Here is a 20,662-nt window from a genome sequence, read left to right as displayed (position 1 = left end):
GATACCCATTTTTTTTTATTGGTGCTGTTATCTAATATGTTGTACTGTATAATAATTCATAGATGCTAGATAACCTTGTGTGGCTATTTTCCTCTGGAAGTTGATGAAGTCGATTTGAAGTGGATTGCCTAGCTTGGTTATTACTGCTTTAAATTTCTGATTGTATAACAATATTGTCAAGTTTAAATTGATCTTGGAACATTGGAAAGGATTATATGTTTTGGACAGGGTTGAGGTCAATAAGCAGTGTTATTCTTTTGTTTGCCCAGTCTTACCAGAGAACCTTTTTGTTATCTATCGTAAGGTTGGCATTAATCCATAGGGAGGACAGTTCTGATCCTCTTATTTCTTCATGAAATTCGTATCCAACAGTTTTAGGGCAGCTTAACGGTCTCTTAATAAATTATATGAGTGTGGAATTGAGAAGGCGGTTGTTTTAATGGAACATATAGATTATTTTTATGTCATTTGCTGTTCACCATGGTTGCGGGTCCGAATTGTCCATATCCAGCCACCAGCATGCTTCTTTTACTAGGAAAGCTGTTTTGTAGCTAAAGAAATTAGGCAGACCAAGACCAAAATGTTTTAGTTTGTAGTTCCCTGATGGAAATGTTCTTTTGTTTCTCTAGATGAAGTCTGATATTAATTTGTCTCTATTGTTATAGAATTGTTCAGTATAGTGAAAACATGCTGGTTATAAAATGTATTTGGAATGCAATCATCATCTTCAAACATTCTATCCGCTGCAACACTTTATAAATATAGGTGACCAAGCATTCTATGAGGTTCTTGATTTTTCTTTTTTTAGAATAATGTATTCTTTATGTGGGTTCTGGATTCCTCTAGACTCTTTTTGAATTCTCTACCAAGATATTTTAGCATTTAGATTGCCATTTGAGTCTGATAGATCGAAATAGGGAGGGGATACTCAAAACATTTAGCGGAAAGATCTTTTCTTTTCATTGTTTAGTGACTATCCAGAGATCTCAGGGTGATTATTTATATTTGTGAGGATTTCTGCAGTGGCCCGATGAGCCTGCTCAGTGAAGAGAAGTACATAGGCTGCAGTTTTCTATGTTTTGGAATGGAATGGGATCCGATCCCTTAGATGTTTGAGTTTGATTGAATAGCAGTTATTAAAGTTTCGATGCTGACTAGGAAAAGAAGAGGTGACAAAGGGCATTTTTGTCTTGTACCCTGTGCCAGATTGGAAACATTTAGAGCTAATTCCATATATTCTAAGACAGGCAGTTGATTAGTTATATAGCACCATGGCCATGCATGTATATTAATATCCCAGACTACTCTTGTTAAGCATTGAACACAGGAAGATCCAGGAAACTTTATCTAAGGTATTTCTTCGCCCAGTGCCTTGGCTGTTGAAAGACTGCATAGTAATTTTGCCTTCTCTGGGATGTGACTGAATAGTCTGATGTTGTCTAATGCTTATCTTCCTTTCAAGAAACCTGTTTGTGTAGGATGTATTCGATATGGTAAGTCCCTGTCTAGTCAAAGGCAAGTATTTTAACGCATATGTTAAGGTACACATTTAAAAGCGAATTTGGACTACAGTTCTTGGGATCAGTAGATCATTTCCTTTATTTATGGATAACCACTAAAGTGATGTCAGTGGCAGTCCCTTTAAATTTGCCTGTGGAGCTAAAGTACAAGTATAGGTCATGTAAGAGGGGTAACTGAACTTTGTAAGGTTCTGTAGGAGGAGGCAGGCAAGCCATCTGGGACACACGCTTTCCCCCATTTTGTGTGTGGATGGCTTTCAATATTGAGTTTTGTATGTCTTTATTAGGTGGACTGCAGGCTTCATCACTCAGTGATGGGAGTTTTAGTTTATTGATTTGGTTTTCACGTTCATTTCTGTTAATGGGAAGGACTGTAGAAAAGAGGCTGGAATAAAATGTATGAAAAGCTTTTATAATGTGTACCATGTCTGCGTGTGTGGTGCTTGTTGTGTCCTTGATGGCTGAGATATTTTCTTTTTTTGGTCTAGATTTAATTAGCTGGAAGTCTCTGCTTTATTTCTGGGTATGAATTTTTTTGTTTATTATCGTTGACTCATTTGTGGACTTACTCGTGTAAAAAAAAATCTTTACTCTTATTTTAGTTGTTTAAGCTTGAATAGGACCTAGGTGTCTCTGAATTGTATTACCTCCACTTCTAATTTATTTATTTCTGAAACAAGGGATTAGAGTTTTTTATTTGTTGGTTTATTCAATTTTAGACATGATACCTATCATGACTTCTCTGATGGTGGCCTTCATGGCATCCTAGATGAGTTCTGGAGATGGAAAACCTGCTCTGTTTTCTGTTAAAAGAAATATTAGATACCATGGGAGATGAGATCATTAACTAAGTCACCTTTCAATGTCCTAATGTTTGTTTTTTTGCAGTATGCTAGTGTCTATATCTAATGAGATACAGCCTTGGTCTAAGTTTAATATAGGTTCGATTTTTGAGTTGGATGCTTTGGTAGTACTTAGCCTATCCTTATTAAAGTGATATGTGGGTGTGAATAGAAAGTATATTGACTACCAGTGGGATTTTTTAAATGACATGTTATTCAAATTGTGTTTGTTGAGCAGATGCTTTAGCTGTGTGTGAGATTTGTTGACTCAGTAGTTACATGATCAGATCTGGTCAATGAGATTGGGTGAAGAGGGAGATAAAAGTCCCCACCTAATAGAATGCCAAAATAATTTTGTTTTTACAAAATGATAGATCATCTTTCTTAGGGGCATATATGTTGATGACGTAAAAGGTGGCATTTCGTGCATTAAGTTTAGAGATTAGCCATTTTCCATTGCTCTCACAGTTGGATTTAATAATTGTTAATTTAGCTGATTTGGAGAGAAGTGTGATAAACCCATGTTCTCAGGCATAGTCTAGTACTCCACTGTTATGTTTTCTCTGGGCTTCTGCCATGCCAATTTATGTTTCTGGAAGAGGATGAAATCTCCTTTTAGTTTGTAGCAATAGTCTAGGAGTTTCCTCCTTTTAACTGGTGGTTTAGATCCTTGGTGTTTAGTGAAATATATTTTAGACGTTACTCAGACATTTCTGTGTTTTAAAACTGTTACGTAAGTATGGCAGTCACTTCATTCTGATAGTATGATATATATGTCTCTGATTCTGGGGACTGGTCACACCCACCCCCCTTCACCCCCTCCCCACTCCCCTCCCACAAGATGCACAGGGAGTTGTGCATAGTCTGTCTAGACAATTTTGGCATATTGTCAAATGGGGCCATGATAGATCTCCAGAGCCTCCCAACAATAATGTCCCTCATGATGCTTGGGTTAAATTCTTCAGCGAGCAGTACTCTTCCAGAGATCAGCCCGTTAGCAACTTTAGCCCAATATATCTGTTCGCAGATGAAGATATCTTTATGCTAAGTGAGGTCCTGATTGCCCTGAAATCTGTGCACAGGGGCCGAGCCCCGGGTAACGACGGTGTTCCGGCGGATGTCTTTTTAGATGACACCGACAGGTGGAGCAAGTACATCTGCCTTTTACTAAACCATATAGCCAGGGGCGCTGAAATCCCGGTATCCTGGCGGGGTGCTGTCATTATCCTAGTATATAAAAAGGGGGATCGTGCCCAACCCTGTAATTACCGCCCAATCAGCCTAATAGACACGGTCCAAAAAGTGGTAGGACGTGTAATCATTAATAATCTGCTTGATTGGGCTGAGGAGCAGAACGTCCTATCTCCCTTTCAGGCTGGGTTTCGCAGAGCAACTAGCACTGTGGACCAGGTCTTCCGCTTCCAACTGATACAATGGCGGACTGTGGTCCTGGGCGGATGCAGTCTCTATGCAGCTTTTGTTGACCTACGGGCTGCATTCGACCTGGTGCCGAGGGCAAAATTGTGGGAGGTGTTGGCAGCTCTGGGGGTCCCGATGACTATTTTAACCTTGATCATGAGACTCCATGAGGGCACTTATGCTAAGATCCAATGGGGTGGCTACGGCAACGATACTATTGACTTCCCTGTCGAGCGTGGGGTTCGACAAGGTTGTTCAATGGCACCGACATTGTTTACTCTTTTTATAAATGGAATTGTTCCCCGTATGCAAGATGAGCCCGTAGATGCTCCCTCACTCGCAGGTGCAAAAGTTCCTATTTTAATGTTCGCAGACGACACCTTAATTTTATCAAAATCCCCTAGCGGTCTGCAAAAGGCATTGGTAATTTTTGACAAATTTTGTAGTGATCATGGCTTGGAGGTAAACGCAGCTAAAACAAAACTCATGGTTTTTAGGTCTCGCCTGACGATGCGCATGCGCATCGAGCAAGCGAGACTATTGCGACTTATCCACTCTTTATCTACACTGCAAGGAATCGTGGCGATTCCTTGCAGTGCCCGTGACTTTTAAGGTCAATGCGCATGCGCATTGAGCTTATGCGCATTGACCTTAAAAGCGCGTGCGTGTGCACGTCCGTCTTTGTTTACCCGCTCCGCCCCCTCCCGCCGTGTCGCATTTCTCCTCCCCCTCCCCTCTCTTCCTTCCGTCTAACGCCGTCTGCAAGCCTATTTTGTGTGCTCAATCCCCCCCCCGCGCCTCGCACCAGACTCCCCCGCCGCTCGCCATATGCTCGCTCGTTCCCTCCCACTGGCAGCCTGCGGCCACTGCTGAGAAGCTTGTTTTAACTTTGACTACCATTCGCTCAGCCTGCACGCTCCCTATGATCCTTGAAGGGACAGTGTATACAGATCCGCCTCTCAGTCTTGCTCGCCTTCAACATTCATCCCCTCCCCCACCACAGAGCGCGTCTCGCGGCTGCATGTCTTGTTCCTCCTGACTTCCACTTTACCTCTCCCAGTCCACAGATTGCATGCAGTGATTGCGGAGTCATGAAATGCATGCTACTTTGATCTATGACCTTTTTGAGGTGCTAATCAGGTCCCTTTTATCATTATACCTTGCTCATTAATCATATTTCCTGCCGCCCGTCAGGCTGCCAGAGGCCCCAGGCACGGTCTCCTGCTACGGTGTGCGCGCTTTCACTTTCTTTTTTGTCCTGAGTTTCGCCTCTCCTGGCAGGACACGCAAGCACACCACCAGGTAGGTTTGTCTGCGTGCAGAGACGCGGAGGCGAGGGGCAGTACATGCTGAAAGCGGTCGCCCATTATTTATTTTCATTTTCGTTACTGTGGTTACAATCTCGTCAACAACGTGGGTGCCGCAATTGAATCAAAAGTAAAGAAATAGGGGGAACATTGATTTCTATTTATTTACTTTTGATACAATTACAGCACCCCGCGCGGGTGACTTGATTGTAACAAAAAGTAATAAACTTATTTTCGTTTTCATTACTTTTGTTACAATCGCATCACCCGTGCGAATGCTGTGATTGTAACAAAAGTACATAATTACTGCTGCTGGGCGGGGCTGCTGTCCTTAGGCCCAGCAGCTTAGTCGGAATTTGCAACCCCATTTAGTGCACATGTCAGACAGAGCTGGACTGAGCCTCAAGTCCTACTCGCTTCTGTATGAAGGCTCCTAGCTCCTGGCCCCCTGCTCTTCTTCTTAGCATTTCTTACAAGGTTTTTGCCATTCAAGTAAACTCAGACCTTTATGAATGCATCAGGGTTGGTGCTCTCCACCCTCTACCATTTTACCTACTCTCCCATCCATGTGCTAGTGCGCCCATCTCAAGGAGTCGGAGGGAGTGGTTTCTCTGCCGCTTCAGTGTGTCTATCATGGCTGGAGTCGGCGAATTCCGTGGGTGTGTTCTGTGTTTTTTTATTTTTTTTTAGATATTTTTAATCTGCCTATTCTGCTTTGCTTAAGGGTCAGTGAATTCCCTACAAGTATTCATCCTGTCCCGTCTTTAAGGAACCCGTCCCTCTCTTGGTAGGCAGGGTTGCTCTGTGCCCACTTATGCCCCCCTCTTAAGTGGTGTAGGCTCCTTGTGACCCCCTTAGTCTATCTCTGCAGGGGTTCGGTAGAGGAGCGGCCCTTCTATCTCGAGGTCGGCTGAGTAACCCTCTGCCACATGAATCTGCCCACCTCTGTTGTCCGTGTAGTGCCTGCTCCTCCTCCGGTTTGCAGCACTGCACGCTCTCTTCATCCTCCTTTGGCGGTTGCTTGTCCTTGAAGGAATGACTTTGCTGATAACCCTGGATACTCTTTCTGTGGTTTTGCTTGAAAAGGTCCCCCAGCGATGCACCCCTCCCCCTCCACTCACCTGCCTCCCGGCAACAACTCAAACTTTGCTAGGCGGTGACAGACGATCTTAGAAACGGTTCAATAGTCACTTTTACGGCTACACACAAAGGGATTGTTCTATGCCGATCATATTTACTGGCCGTGCTGCTCCTGTGCACAGACCATGCAGTCCGTGGAGGATTTGGTGCTAGGAACAACGCATCGACTATTCTGTCCTTTTGCACAGGCCATCCAATCTGTGGTGAGCCGAAGGGCACCTCACCCAAGCAGTGCTGCCCTTGTGCACTGGAGGGTGGTGCAGAGTGTAGGACTGTACTTTTCTTGTACATAGGTCACATGGTCTACGTTTAAGGGTGGTAGGCCTGTGCACAGCAGTGACGAAACACAAAATGATGCCTTCTCCTGCTTCAAAGAATCACGCATTCCCAAAAGTGAGGCGGTCATTCCTTTTACATTAATCCACCTATATGATCTCTACAAAACACTACGTTTGCAACCTATCAATCTATCAAAGTTGTAACTTTTCAAGCATAGCCAATAGGTCCTGCCTTTGGGACCTTGTAAGTATTTAGCCTTGCAGCACATTATCCTGGGTGCCAGAGCATTTACTGTTCTTTATTGTGTAAAGTCCAGAACTGTGTTGTGTGAGCAGCAGTCACCGTTGGTATAACAACATAAACCTGAATTAAAGTATGCAATGATTTGTTAAACTTCATAAAGCACACTTGTGAAACCATTACTGAATGATGCCACCTCCTGTGATGTCATGTGTGGGGGGTGGGGCAAAGCGCGGTTGGTGTCACCTACACTACTCCTATGGTTTTGGTGAAGTAATGGTTGTACATAAAGGATGTTACTGTTGGAACTCGAGTGCTTTTTTGCAATTAAAATTAGTTGGAAAACGTAGGCCATGTTAGCTACATTGCTATGGACTCTATTTCTGTCTCACTCTCTCCTGCCCCTTCACTGTCTTGGCCTCTCCACTCTTCCTCTATTTCTGTCTGACTCTCTCCTGCCCCTTCCCTGTCTTGGCCTCTCAACTCTTCCTCTGTTTCCGTCTCACTCTCTCCTGCCCCTTCTCTGTCTTGGCCTCTCCACTCTTCCTCTGTTTCCGTCTCACTCGCTTCTGCCCCTTCACTGTCTTGGCCTCTCCACTCTTCCTCTATTTCTGTCTCACTCGCTCCTGCCCCTTCCCTGACTTGGCCTCTCCACTCTTCCTCTATGTTTGTCTCACTCTCTCCTACCCCTTCACTGTCTTGGCCTCTCCACTCTTCCTCTATGATTGTCTCAGTCTCTCCTGCCCCTTCACTGTCTTGGCCTCTCCACTCTTCCTCAGTTTCCGTCTCACTCTCTCCTGCCCCTTCACTGTCTTGGCCTCTCCACTCGTCCTCTATTTCTGTTTCACTCTCTCCTGCCCCTTCACTGTCTTGCTTCTGTTTATTGTATTTGCACAAATCTAATATCTTGGTCTATTCTTTTTCAATAATCAGGCATTTTTGTTTATTAGCTGTTTATGTTTTTGATGCCCCCTCCCCGCCGTGTCGCAGCCTACAGCAAGACTACGTCTCAGTCCGCCGCGAGCCATGCTCATCTACCGGGCTGCAGGCACACTGATCCTGCCAGTCATTCCCACAGGCCGGTCGCAGCTCCCTCGGTGCCGCCCGTCCTCCAGCTGCAGTGCACAGCGTCACAGGCGCTGACCGGCTCCACAGAGTGCCTGCCTGCACAGGAGCAGCTCACAGCCAGCGGCCTCCCACATCCTCTGCAGGGCGGTCCTTGCCGCTTCCATCTAGGCCGCGGGACAACGCCTGCTTCACATGTACGGTGGCAAGCCTATTTTGTGTGCTCAATCCCCTACGAAGCACAGGTCAGCTTCTCTAAATTCTAATTATTTTGTTTACTTTGATACTCGTAGAATACTTGATAAATATTTCTCTGGTAGACTCTGGTAAACTCTAGAAGATATTCTGTTCAACTGCGCATGAGCTCAGGAGAAGCTGAGCCTCCAGAGAGCACGCGCAGTTAATATTTATGAACTTTTACTCTGACAAGGTATCGGAACAGTCTTACTTGTATCTTCTGTAGGAAGACTCTAATTCTTGCTCGGAAAATCTTGCGACGCGTTTTTCTTATTTCCCTATCGAAACGCGACGTGAAGGAACACCTCCTATTCCTCAAAATGTTCAGGTGAAGTGTGCAGCTCTCAGCGCGCCTCACCGGTATCACATGAATCTTCCAATTGGGCTAGAACGCTGACCTGTTTTCTGTTATTGGACACTTTGCCGCCATGTTGGAATCCACCCTGCACCCAATGCTGTTTACAAAGTTTTGACAACGCAGCTACCACCATTCCTCTCTTTTCCTTCTGGACATTTTTCTTAGTATAAGACCTTTTAGCGGGGGACCTCAATCCCCTACGAAGCACAGGTCAGCTTCTCACCCTCAACCCCTCAACATCAGCCCCTCACTCACCCTCACCCTCACTCACCCTCACTCACCCTCACCCTCCCTCACTCACCCTCACTCACCCTCACTCACCCTCACCCACCCTCACTCACCCTCACCCACCCTCACCCACCCTCACCCACCCTCACCCTCACTCACTCTCACTCACTCTCACTCACCCTCACTCTCACTCTCACTCACCCTCACTCTCACTCACCCTCACTCACTCTCACTCACCCTCACTCACTCTCACTCACCCTCACTCTCACTCACCCTCACTCTCACTCACCCTCACTCTCACTCACCCTCACTCTCACTCACCCTCACTCTCACTCACCCTCACTCTCACTCACCCTCACTCACCCTCACTCACCCTCACTCTCACTCACCCTCACTCACCCTCACCCTCACCCTCCCTCACTCTCACTCACCCTCACTCACTCTCACTCACCCTCACTCACCCTCACTCACTCTCACTCACTCTCACTCACCCTCACTCTCACTCACCCTCACTCACCCTCACTCTCACTCACCCTCACTCTCACTCTCACTCACCCACCCTCACTCACCCTCACTCTCACTCACCCTCACTCTCACTCACCCTCACTCTCACTCACCCTCACTCACCCTCACTCACCCTCACTCTCACTCACCCTCACTCACCCTCACCCTCACCCTCCCTCACTCTCACTCACCCTCACTCACTCTCACTCACCCTCACTCACCCTCACTCACTCTCACTCACTCTCACTCACCCTCACTCTCACTCACCCTCACTCACCCTCACTCTCACTCACCCTCACTCTCACTCTCACTCACCCACCCTCACTCACCCTCACCCTCACTCACCTTCACCCTCACTCACCCTCAACCCCTCACCCTCACTCACCCTCAACCCCTCACCCTCAACCCCTCACCCTCCCTCACCCTCACTCACCCTCAACCCCTCACCCTCACTCACCCTCACTCACCCTCAACCCCTCACCCTCAATCCCTCACCCACACTCACCCCCACTCACCCTCACTCACACTCACACTCACCCACCCTCACTCACCCTCACCCTCACTCACCCTCACTCACCCTCACCCTCACTCACCCTCACCCTCACTCACCCTCAACCCCTCACCCTCACTCACCCTCAACCCCTCACCCACCCTCAACCCCTCACCCTCACTCACCCTCAACCCCTCACCCTCAACCCCTCACTCACCCTCACCCTCAACCCCTCAGCCTCACCCTCACCCTCACTCACCTTCACCCTCACTCACCCTCAACCCCTCACCCTCACTCACCCTCAACCCCTCACCCTCAACCCCTCACCCTCCCTCACCCTCACTCACCCTCAACCCCTCACCCTCACTCACCCTCACTCACCCTCAACCCCTCACCCTCAATCCCTCACCCACACTCACCCCCACTCACCCTCACTCACACTCACACTCACCCACCCTCACTCACCCTCACCCTCACTCACCCTCACCCTCACTCACCCTCACTCACCCTCACCCTCACTCACCCTCACCCTCACTCACCCTCAACCCCTCACCCTCACTCACCCTCAACCCCTCACCCACCCTCAACCCCTCACCCTCACTCACCCTCAACCCCTCACCCTCAACCCCTCACTCACCCTCACCCTCAACCCCTCAGCCTCACCCTCACTCACCCTCAACCCCTCACCCTCACTCACCCTCACTCACCCTCAACCTCATGCTAAAGATTTACAAAAAAACCCATAAACAATTCTAAAAGCACTAACTCTAATGCTGCGAGACCTATTGCATTTCTAATGCTTGTTAATCCTTGTAGGAATTTCAAATCTAAAATATCCATGAGTGGGCGCTGCCTTGAAGTGGTGAATTCATTTACTTATCTGGGGATACAAATCTCAAATGATAAAAGATGGAACCACCACTTAAATCTGGCAGTATTAAGACACAAACAACTGGCTGGTACCATCATTAAGGAGCACATGAAATCCTTAACTAAACCAATCAAACCGCCATTAATCATATATGAGGCTAAGGCAATAGGGTCTGCACTGTATGGGGCAGAGCTGTGGGGGCAAGAAAACCTCCAGGAGCTACAGAGGTCAGAGAATAGCTTCCTCCGTAAACTAACTGGCACCCCACAGAGCAGCCCCCTCCTGCCACTCAGATATGACCTTGGCAGGAAGGAAATCTCGGCTATGTGTAAACTTCGACCGATATTATATTGGCGTAGAATCTGGACCACCCCTGAGTTGTCACAATATGCAGAAGGATTTGCTGATGTGATCAAAGCAGATCGATTTCATAAAATTAAATGGTTTAGATCATTAAGAACAGCATTAAGTGAACTAGGGTTAAGCGAATTGTGGTCTGATCCAACCGGGTCATCCTTCCCATCCAAGTTGTTTATAAAAAACCTTTACTGGGAACAGACTGAAAATAAGAGTCTCCTTAACAATAACAATGGGTCTATGATGACTGCCTTCCTTGAAGCTAAACTGTTTCCAATGTTTGAAATCTACTGGGATATTATAACCAAACCCATGGACAGGAAACTGTTTTTCCAAATGAGGGCCGGCTCTCGACCTCTTGGTAATTTAACATCTAAATGGAGAAACGGAGGTCCAGCTATTTGCCCAGTTTGTGGGGAAGTTAAAGAGACGCTGGGTCACTTCTTGTTTGTCTGTCATGTATATTCTGTTCCTAGACGTGTTTGGTTGGCTCCCATGTGTAGAAATTTGGGTACTAAAAGCAGCATGGTAGCTCTACGCATTGTTAAAACTACCTCCTTAAATTGGATTATTATAGCGACTGCTAAGTACTTGGGGTGGGCGTGGGTAACTAGGCAGAGATTGCTAGCAGGGTGACTACTCTCTGCCTAGCTGATCAGAGACTGCTAGTTTATCTATTCTCTGTTCCCATGCCAGGTGTCTATCTGACGAAAATATTTTATATTAATTTTTAACTATGAAATAGGATTGCTTCTAAATATGACTTTTATTATATGAACTTAGCACCTTGATGGTAAACAACTGGATGAAATGTTATTTTAAACTCCTTTTTTAACGTGTATTGTGCTTAAAGTCATGTCTGACTTTGTAATTTAATTGTATTTTATTATGTGTTTGTTTGTCTGCTTTTATGAGTAAATACTCGAATAAAGCACTTTTGCATAGTCTGTTGTGGTAGAGGGAATAGGATTAAGGAAAGGATAGGAGGGTAGATGTTAGTGATAAAGCACAGGATAGAGTAGAAGATAGTGATAGACATGAGACTAAAACAATAATAGTAATAATAATGATAAAGCTCAAATAAAGCCCCCAGCACCCCCTCTCCAGCCTCTCCCGCCTCCCCCGCCTCCCTCTTTACAATCACAGGGAACAGTGGTGGCCTCAGAAAGCAAGCCAGTGGAGATCACAGCTAATATTGGAGAGCTCAAAAGAAAAAAAATGTTTAAAATGCCATATACAGAGCAATACATTTACACATTTGTTTCATCCTTTATATTAGATTTGCAAATACGGTTGGGTGTTTGACCAGTAAATTCTTGACATCCGAGAGAGGTTATTTGACCCTTAATGAGGGTGTTAACATGTTAGTGTTTAAAGGTACAGTGAACCTTTTTGCGGATGGGAAAAAGTACATTGTGCTTATATTTGGGAGTAGTACACAGTTTACTGCCATACGTATCTGGTGAGTCAGTGTCAGATATTAGTGACATATTTTAAAGAGCATGGCACAAAAATAGACAGGACAAGGGGGTAGCATGAATACGGTAAGTATGACCTGACCATCCCATTTAGTATGTTCTCCTTAAAACCTTCTGCTTACGTGACTTTAACTTCTGGTGCAGATTGCCTATAGATTACAATTTACCATGACTTGGTGTGCCTGTTCTAATTAGATATTTCTTTGTTTGAAGAAAAATCAATAAAAACAATTGAAAAAAGATTACAAGTTACCAGTAGGTTGATTTCCAGAAGAAGAGGGGCACTGTATTAGTGTAGGGTTAACCTCAGAAAGGAGTAATACTAAACAGACTGGTGGTGGTGACTAGTTGTGTTGATTATTTTAAATGTCAGATGAAAAGCATGTTATAAGTAGGGAATCTTAAGGTATTATGAAGGGTACGAATACATTGCTGAACGCCTATCATGCTCCAGATTCCAGGTCCGAAGAAGCCTAGGCCTTGAAGAGTGTCTAGATCAGAATAAAGTCTTGACAATATTAGTTGGGTGACCATTTATGTTACTCATCTAAGTAAGGATTAATAGTTGTAGGGTAGCGTCAATTTGTGCTGTTAATGATCCTTGATGTAAGATTCCAGGTCAGTAGGTTTGTTGAAGCTAAACATCTTTCCTTCATGTATTATTTTCATTTTGGACAGGCCTACATGTAATGTTCGTTGATCTTAAGGTTGCTCTGTAAGCTAGGAACCTTCACTCCGATTAATAGTTGCTTCAGCTTGGACCTGTGAAATGGCAATTATAGATCCATTCCTTGCTATTGTTTTGACTTTCCTCCTGTGGTTCAAAATGGTCTCTGCGTGTTGGGAACAAAGCTGTCTGAAATGTATTGATCTTGGTTGCTTGGGTTGTGGTAGTGGTCTCATGAGGACTGTGGGTACCCCTTTTGCTCTCAGTGATATCAAATGCCTGTGGTATCCATGATTCAAAGAACTGGACACAAGTTAGTTTTCCTCAGAGTTTTCTGAGTCCAAAGATTCTTAGGTTTCCTCTTCTGTCCTGTCTTCTAGTTCAGTTATTTCCCTTTCCGGAATTTTACATTTCTTAGGTGATTATTATCAGCCCTAATGCCAGGTTGAACTTGCACGTTGGGTTATGCAGGTGCCATCTTGCTGCTTACCATTTGGAAAAAGCATTTGCTGATGGAAACTCCATGGTAATGCAGAGAGCCCAGAGGTGTCTGGCTGAGTAGGTTTTGGCAGACTTTGACAGACACTAAATTTGAAAGGCTAATTTTGTGCATAAGACCAGATCGGGCTTTAACGCACTTTTGTCAGTAGTGAGCGTGGTGCTCTGTTCACAATTTTGATAGGCAAGCATATGCTGTTGGCTTTAGTTGAGGTCGGTCCTATTAAGGCTTGATCCGGCAGTTGAGATGCGCTGTGTTCCCAACATCATGTTCACCTTTGTCTCTGGTTCATCTGGTGCTGCGGTGTTGAGCTAACAAGCACTTAGTGTGTAATTGTGCTGATACCTGTGCGCTTCTGTGTCCGGTGCTAGCCACCCCCGCTCATATTGTCTTATGATTCTCTGATACTACTCTCACTAATGTTGGATGTTGTTTTTGCTAAGTGTGTCTATATTTTCTTCTGGTCTGGTAAGTGGTGGTCTCTTTTGTGATCTTGTGTTGTCTTGGTTGGGTGCAGCTGAACAAGTATGGGTGTGCCAAGTGGTTCATTAGGTGCATTATTATTACAAAGAATCTACTTAATCGACAAAGAATTACTGTGGTGAACAACATCAAGACATATCACTACACTGAATCCACAACATCAGTACATAGACAACATTACATTCGCACTTTTAGTCTAAAAGCTGTCGTTAGGTTCAGAGTTAGTTTTACGCCTAGGGTGAGGTTAATGGTTGGGGAAGGCTTAGGTCCAATTTTAGGTTTAATCTAGGGTTAATGTAAATGAGAAATTAGGGTTGGGGTTATGTTTAGGATCAGGGTAGGCATAAGGATTATTGTTAAGAGTGAAGTAGGGACAGTCTCAGCGGTACTTAGCAAGACTGCACTAAAGCACGTCCCAACACATTGCAGTCATTCTTCACTTTTTAAAAATGTTTTATATTCCCAGAGTGTCTGCTCTCAGGGACAGCAAGGGAATACATCTATTGCCTCATTGCTGCCAAAATTGTGGAACCCCGGGGTTCTCTTGGCACCATTTACATTGGGGTCTACCTCTTAACCAGCGGTTCTCCTGCTGCTGGGCACTAGCATTATTTACATCTCTCTACCACATTCATGGCTGCACTAAACATGATTTGTATGCCTCGTGAAATTATAAATACTTACTTCAAGATCATAGGCAATTCATAGTGTAACAGAGTAAAACTCCATATTCAACAGATCTTGTGTTGTGTAGTTCCTATAATCCTATATAGGTTCTGTCCGTTGAAACAACATACACTGTAGGATTGGTGTCCAGATGATTCTATACACCCCTACCGGGTATGTTAGCCTGTATACCAGCTACCTCACAGTGCCACTAGAAACCCCTCTTACCAAGGAGAGAATAGTTCTTAGCAACTATCGAACATGACAACCCTGTCCGATCAAGGATCGTGGAAACTGTGCTACTTTTCGCTCAGTCACTTGTGTTCACTTTGTCTCATAGAGATACACAGAATAAATGGTGGGGACGTTTTGCAATAAGCATTTATTGAATGAGCGTCATTCTAGTGTAAAATAGGTATGCTGAAACAACCATTAGACAGTAACCAATATAAATGATTATAAGCAGCTAGCAGAGTAAAAAGATGGTAGATTTCTACCATCGTGCTAAAACATTTAATACAGGCAAGTATATAAAATACATGACAGTCATAAAAGCGTACTCTAACGATGCGACCCAATCTAGATGTTCCTAAATGTACCTAGCATGTATGTGGGTGTAAAGCCAAGAATCCCTCTAGGATAAAGTCAACCTCATAACCTGAAGTGAGAGACTGTGGGAGCCCGTCTCGGTCTTGAGATGGACACCCCACAAGTAGCAGTGCAGGAGCCTCAGCCTCTTGCTTCAGTGTGTCGGCATGGAAGTCCTTTTGTCCTCTGACTATCTCAGCAAGAGTAGATGTATATATATTTAAGTGCTGTGATTCCAAGAATCCTCATGCATAATGAATGAGACTTATGTCATCTCGGGACATTACCGTAACTAGGCAAAAGGTCATTACTAAGAATCGTTATGTAGTGTAATGGTACAGAGAATATAGGTTAAAGGTTAGGTGACTACCTAAGTCTATATTGGGGTACCTATCTGGAACATAACACTTGGTGATAGAAATAGCCTTACTAAGAACTACATACTTACTGATTGTAATGAGTCTAAATGTTTGCAGAGACGGGTGTCTTTAGTTTCTTGCTTTGGTCTTCTTTACACTCATTGTGCCCATATGTTCCGTGTCACCTGGCATTTCCATATATTAATTCAGGGAAAAAGGAGATTCACTCTGTATCCTCAACGTTTCAGAATGGTTATACACCTGGCAGTTCATCTGAATTACTATTTATCTCAAGGTCTTTCTCACATTTGCACCTCCCTTACTGAGTTGCTTGGTGGGTTCAGGGACCTAGGACTGATTTAAGGATAGACTCTGGCTCTAGACCTCTGCCCCTTCTTCACTCCCAACTCTGAAGTCTCCTAATTCCAATTCACTTATATTCTACTCACCTCAGCGTTACCTGATTCAGACTGTTCTACATAACACTTAAATAGACATAAATAATGCCGACAAATATACAAATAGACAAAGAGGCATGACACATGCAACTCCTAACTAGCAAACAACTCCATGATGGAAATTACTACTAAGGCACCACCAGTTTCCAGTATTACTCCTGCTGTTACAGTCATGACAATACTAGAATAGATACTTTCTAAAGGATTACATAACATTTGCTGAATGTTGTCTGGAATGTCTGGGAAGGTGTTGATCACAAACATTTTGTGACTTTAGGAGTAATGTGCCAATCCAGATCATAACGGTACAAAAGGGGGTGGTGATAGACGGAGCATCTGAATCAATCAAACACTCACACCCAGTCAAAAGATCTGGGTTTAATCCTTCACCGTTGTTTAGCCCACTCTGCCACCCCAGTTCAGATATGGCTATATGCAAATCAGTCTGACCCTGTGCCTCATGGGAACAGTCCAGCCCGAACTGCCAAGCCATGTCTTCCCTGGACCGAAAACAAGCTTCCGAGGACCGGTTTCTGGCATTCCAGCCGTCTTCAGCCCGGCTTGCTTGAATCCAGTGGCAAAGTGAGCAAGAGACTCACGTCTGAGCATACCCTGCCACACTTATGGCGGCCAAAAGCGGTACAAAAGGGGGTGGTGATGGACAGAGCATCTGAGTCAATCAAACACTCACACCCAGTCAAAAGATCTGGGTTTAATCCATCACCGTTCTTTAGCCCACTCTGCCACCCCAGTTCAGACATGGCTATATGCAAATCAGTCTGACCCTGTGCCTCATGGGAACAGTCCAGCCCGAACTGCCAAGCCATGTCTTCCCTGGACCGAAAACAAGCTTCCGAGGACCGGTTTCCGGCATTCCAGCAGTCTTCAGCCCGGCTTGCTTGAATCTAGTGGCAAAGTGAGCAAGGGACTCACGTCTGAGCATACCCTGCCACACTTATGGCGGTCAAAAGGGGGTGGTGATGGACGGAGCATCTGAATCAATCAAACACTCACACCCAGTCAGAAGATCTGGGTTTAATCCATCACCGTTCTTTAGCCCACTCTGCCACCCCAGTTCAGACATGGCTATATGCAAATCAGTCTGACCCTGTGCCTCATGGGAACAGTCCAGCCCGAACTGCCAAGCCATGTCTTCCCTGGACCGGAAACAAGCTTCCGAGGACCGGTTTCTGGCATTCCAGCCGTCTTCAGCCCGGCTTGCTTGAATCCAGTGGCAAAGTGAGCAAGGGACTCACGTCTGAGCATACCCTGCCACACTTATAGCGGCCAAAAGCGGTACAAAAGGGGGGTGGTGATGGACGGAGCATCTGAATCAATCAGATTCGTCAGTCTGGTCTAAGCTGCTGTCCTTACCTGAAGCACCTCAGTGATGCCTGGATTGCAAAGAGCACAGACCTTTGGTGGTTTTTCACCAAAAATCTAAAATAATGGTGAAAACTGAAGATAAGACAGTGGCAGCACACTCCTAATCCCATTGTTCACTTCCGCTACTAGTAACATAAATCCATAGACCCAGCTGAATCAGTGACCTCCCAAATAGCCATATACACACACACACTCCAACCCCCACACACCCTATTCACTCCAGAGCCTCCCACTCAACACCTTCCAAAACAAAGCAAAATCTCCAAACACAACACACCACAGCACACCCCATCTCTCTACATCGCATATACCAATCTTACTGCAAACAAAACAGCAAACATCGACATCTCAGTGAAAAAAGTATTGTGCCTGTGTCACTAAAACAGCTTTTATTGCACTACTTACAAAAGACAGAATCTGAGCCATCATCTTAAAGCTGGGTGGTGGGCAAGTATGCCGTTATGATCTGGATTCGGTACAAAAGGGGATGGTGATGGACGGAGCATCTGAATCAATCAAACACTCACACCCAGTCAAAAGATCTGGGTTTAATCCATCACCGTTCTTTGGCCCACTCTGCCACCCCAGTTCAGACATGGCTATATGCAAATCAGTCTGACCCTGTGCCTCATGGGAACAGTCCAGCCCGAACTGCCAAGCCGTGTCTTCCCTGGACCGAAAACAAGCTTCCGAGGACCGGTTTCTGGCATTCCAGCCGGAGCATCGAGTGCTGGAGCCTCTCCTTCAACATAGCGGGGAAGACATCCAATTTGAACCTTGATGTTTCCATTCTGCGTGTGCCCTCACTCCTGCTAAGGAGGTGATGGTGCAACTCGAAGTCCCTTGCCTCTCCTACCTCCAAATCTGTCACAAATCCAGGCTTTTGCTGATAAATTTATCAAATCAGGATAGATGTAAAAAAGGGCCTTTCCTGTAGTCTTTTCATTCAGAGAGCATTAAACACACTGATACTGTTCAAGGAAATAATTTTTGATGGGCATTTATATGCAGACATACTAACTCAGTGCTACATACAGTTTGAAAAAGGACACCGGGTCAGTCGACTGTAGAACAAGAGAAACAGGATGAGAAGAGGAGAGGACAAACCTCTCCCTCTTAGAAGGAGATGGGATGTAGTAGTTGGATGATTCTGACTTTATTTTAAACAAGCTCAAGGACAAGCACTCACCACATGTATTGGAAGAAGCACAAACATACTGACAACCGCCAACATATGTTGGAAGATTAGAAATTCTTTGCCCGTGTAGCAAGCACTTGAGACTAAACAAATGAATCCTGCCTCTCTCTGTCCTATCCGACACAGGTTATGTGGATGGCTGAAGGAACCTAGGGCTAGATGTACTAAGAACTGGTTTCAAAACACTGGTTACAATTTGCAACCAGTATTTTTCACACCAGTGTGGTAATTTGCAAACTCACTTACACTAGGAATCAGTACTTTGTAAAGCGACTTATTTGTATCGCAATTCAACTTACCTCATGAGTATTAATTAGGTAGTTTGCAAATTGTGACCCCGTAGGAATTGCAGCCATCACAGGGATTGTGGGCCGCTCAAGTCAGCAGACTACCAGGTCTATAATTGCTTTAAATTATATATTTTTTTGTTTGTTTGAATGAAAACAGTTTTCCTTTAAGGACCACTCCCCACTGTTAAAACATGTTTTTGTCAACATTCACACAGTGGAAGGGGGGAGTCTACATACCCTCCGCTAAAGAGAACTTCCAGCTGGTAAAGCCATATTCTCAAGTAGCAGGTTAAACAAAAATGTAAGGTACCTTGAGGTGAAATGTTACGTTATGTTATGTTAAAATGGCTTTTGTAGAGCGCGCGGCTACTCAAAAAGAGTGTCCCGGCGCTTTTATTTAAGGTAGGCTGCAGTATACTAACATAACACATTAAAAGAGAAAGTGTCACAAACAGAAAGAAAACAACAAGCAAAAAAAAGGCCTACTGGGTGAACAACCAGGTTTTGAGGTCCTTTCTAAAAGCTAGTAAGCTGGTGGCTCCTCGAAGTGTAAGAGGCAGAGAGTTCCACAGCTGTGGCGCCAGTAGTCCAAAGGAGCGACCTCCCAAGCGCGCTCTCTTCACTCGCGGGACAGTCGCCAAAAACAGGGATTCGGACCTCAGAGAGCGAGCCGGTCGGTAGAAGGCAAGTCTCCTTTGGAGGTACTTTGCTCCCGTCGCATGGAGGGCCTTGTATGTCAAGGTCAAAGCCTTAAAGGCGATCCGCTTGCGGATTGGGAGCCAGTGCAGGGTCTGGAGCAAGCCCACGGCACTAGCGCGTCTGTTCAATCCAAAAATCGCTCTCGCCGCAGCATTCTGCACAACTTGGAGCCGCTGTAGCAGGTACTCTGGCAGGCCCAGGTACAGAACGTTAGAGTAATCTAACCTAGAGCCTATCAGGGCCTGCACAGTCAGCTTCCTGTGCTCCTCCGATAAGAGGGGAAGAAACCTCCGTAGCATCCTAAGGAGGCCGAAGCAAATGCCCGACACCCCCAGGATCTGGGATTTCATGGTCAACCCCTTGTCCATCTTGACCCCCAAGTTCTTAGCCATTTGGGATGAACAAGTTGGGGGGAACATATTGGTACGCCACCAAGCCTGCCAATCTGGCTCCGTATCACACCCAAAGAAAAGTACCTCGGACTTATCGGAATTGCACTTGAGGCTGTTCAGTTGAAACCATTGAAACACAGCCCCAAGGCAATCCCGGATACTCTCCCCATCAAAGTCTCCTCCTCTCTTGCACGAGAAGAGGAGCTGGGTGTCGTCTGCATAGGATACGATCCGGGCCCCGAACGACTCCACCAACGCCGCCAAAGGGGTCATGAAGATATTAAAGAGGGTCGGGCTCAAGATAGAGCCCTGAGGGACCCCGACTCCCAGAGGCGGCATCACGGCGGAATCTGGCGAAGCCCAGACCGTTTGCCGGCGGCCAGCAAGAAAGGAGGAAAACCAGCTGAACACCGTCCCCTGTAGTCCTATCTCATAGAGTCTTGTGAGAAGACCGTCATGGGGGACGGTGTCGAAAGCCGCCGACAAATCCAGCATCACCAGCATGGCTTTGCCCCCAGTGTCCAAAACCCCTTTAATAGTTTCTGAGACCTCGAGGAGCGCAGTCTCCGTGCCGAGATTTGGGCGAAAGCCCGACTGGGTGGCATGCAGAATCTCATTCGACTCAAGAAAATTGGACAGCAC

At 45.5% G+C, this 20,662-nt stretch overlaps 1 protein-coding gene across 1 annotated transcript in view; it reads left to right on the top strand.

Moving 5' to 3' along the window:
* Window positions 1–20,662, top strand: part of HELB (DNA helicase B) — a 330,278-nt gene that overhangs the window by 41,250 nt on the left and 268,366 nt on the right. The gene's annotated exons all lie outside the window — the stretch shown is intronic.

Source organism: Lissotriton vulgaris, chromosome 1_1 (genome assembly GCF_964263255.1).
Source record: "Lissotriton vulgaris chromosome 1_1, aLisVul1.2, whole genome shotgun sequence".
Classification (NCBI taxonomy): domain Eukaryota; kingdom Metazoa; phylum Chordata; class Amphibia; order Caudata; family Salamandridae; genus Lissotriton; species Lissotriton vulgaris.
Note: the sequence above shows the minus strand (reverse complement) of the source record. Positions and strands in the feature narration are given on the sequence as shown.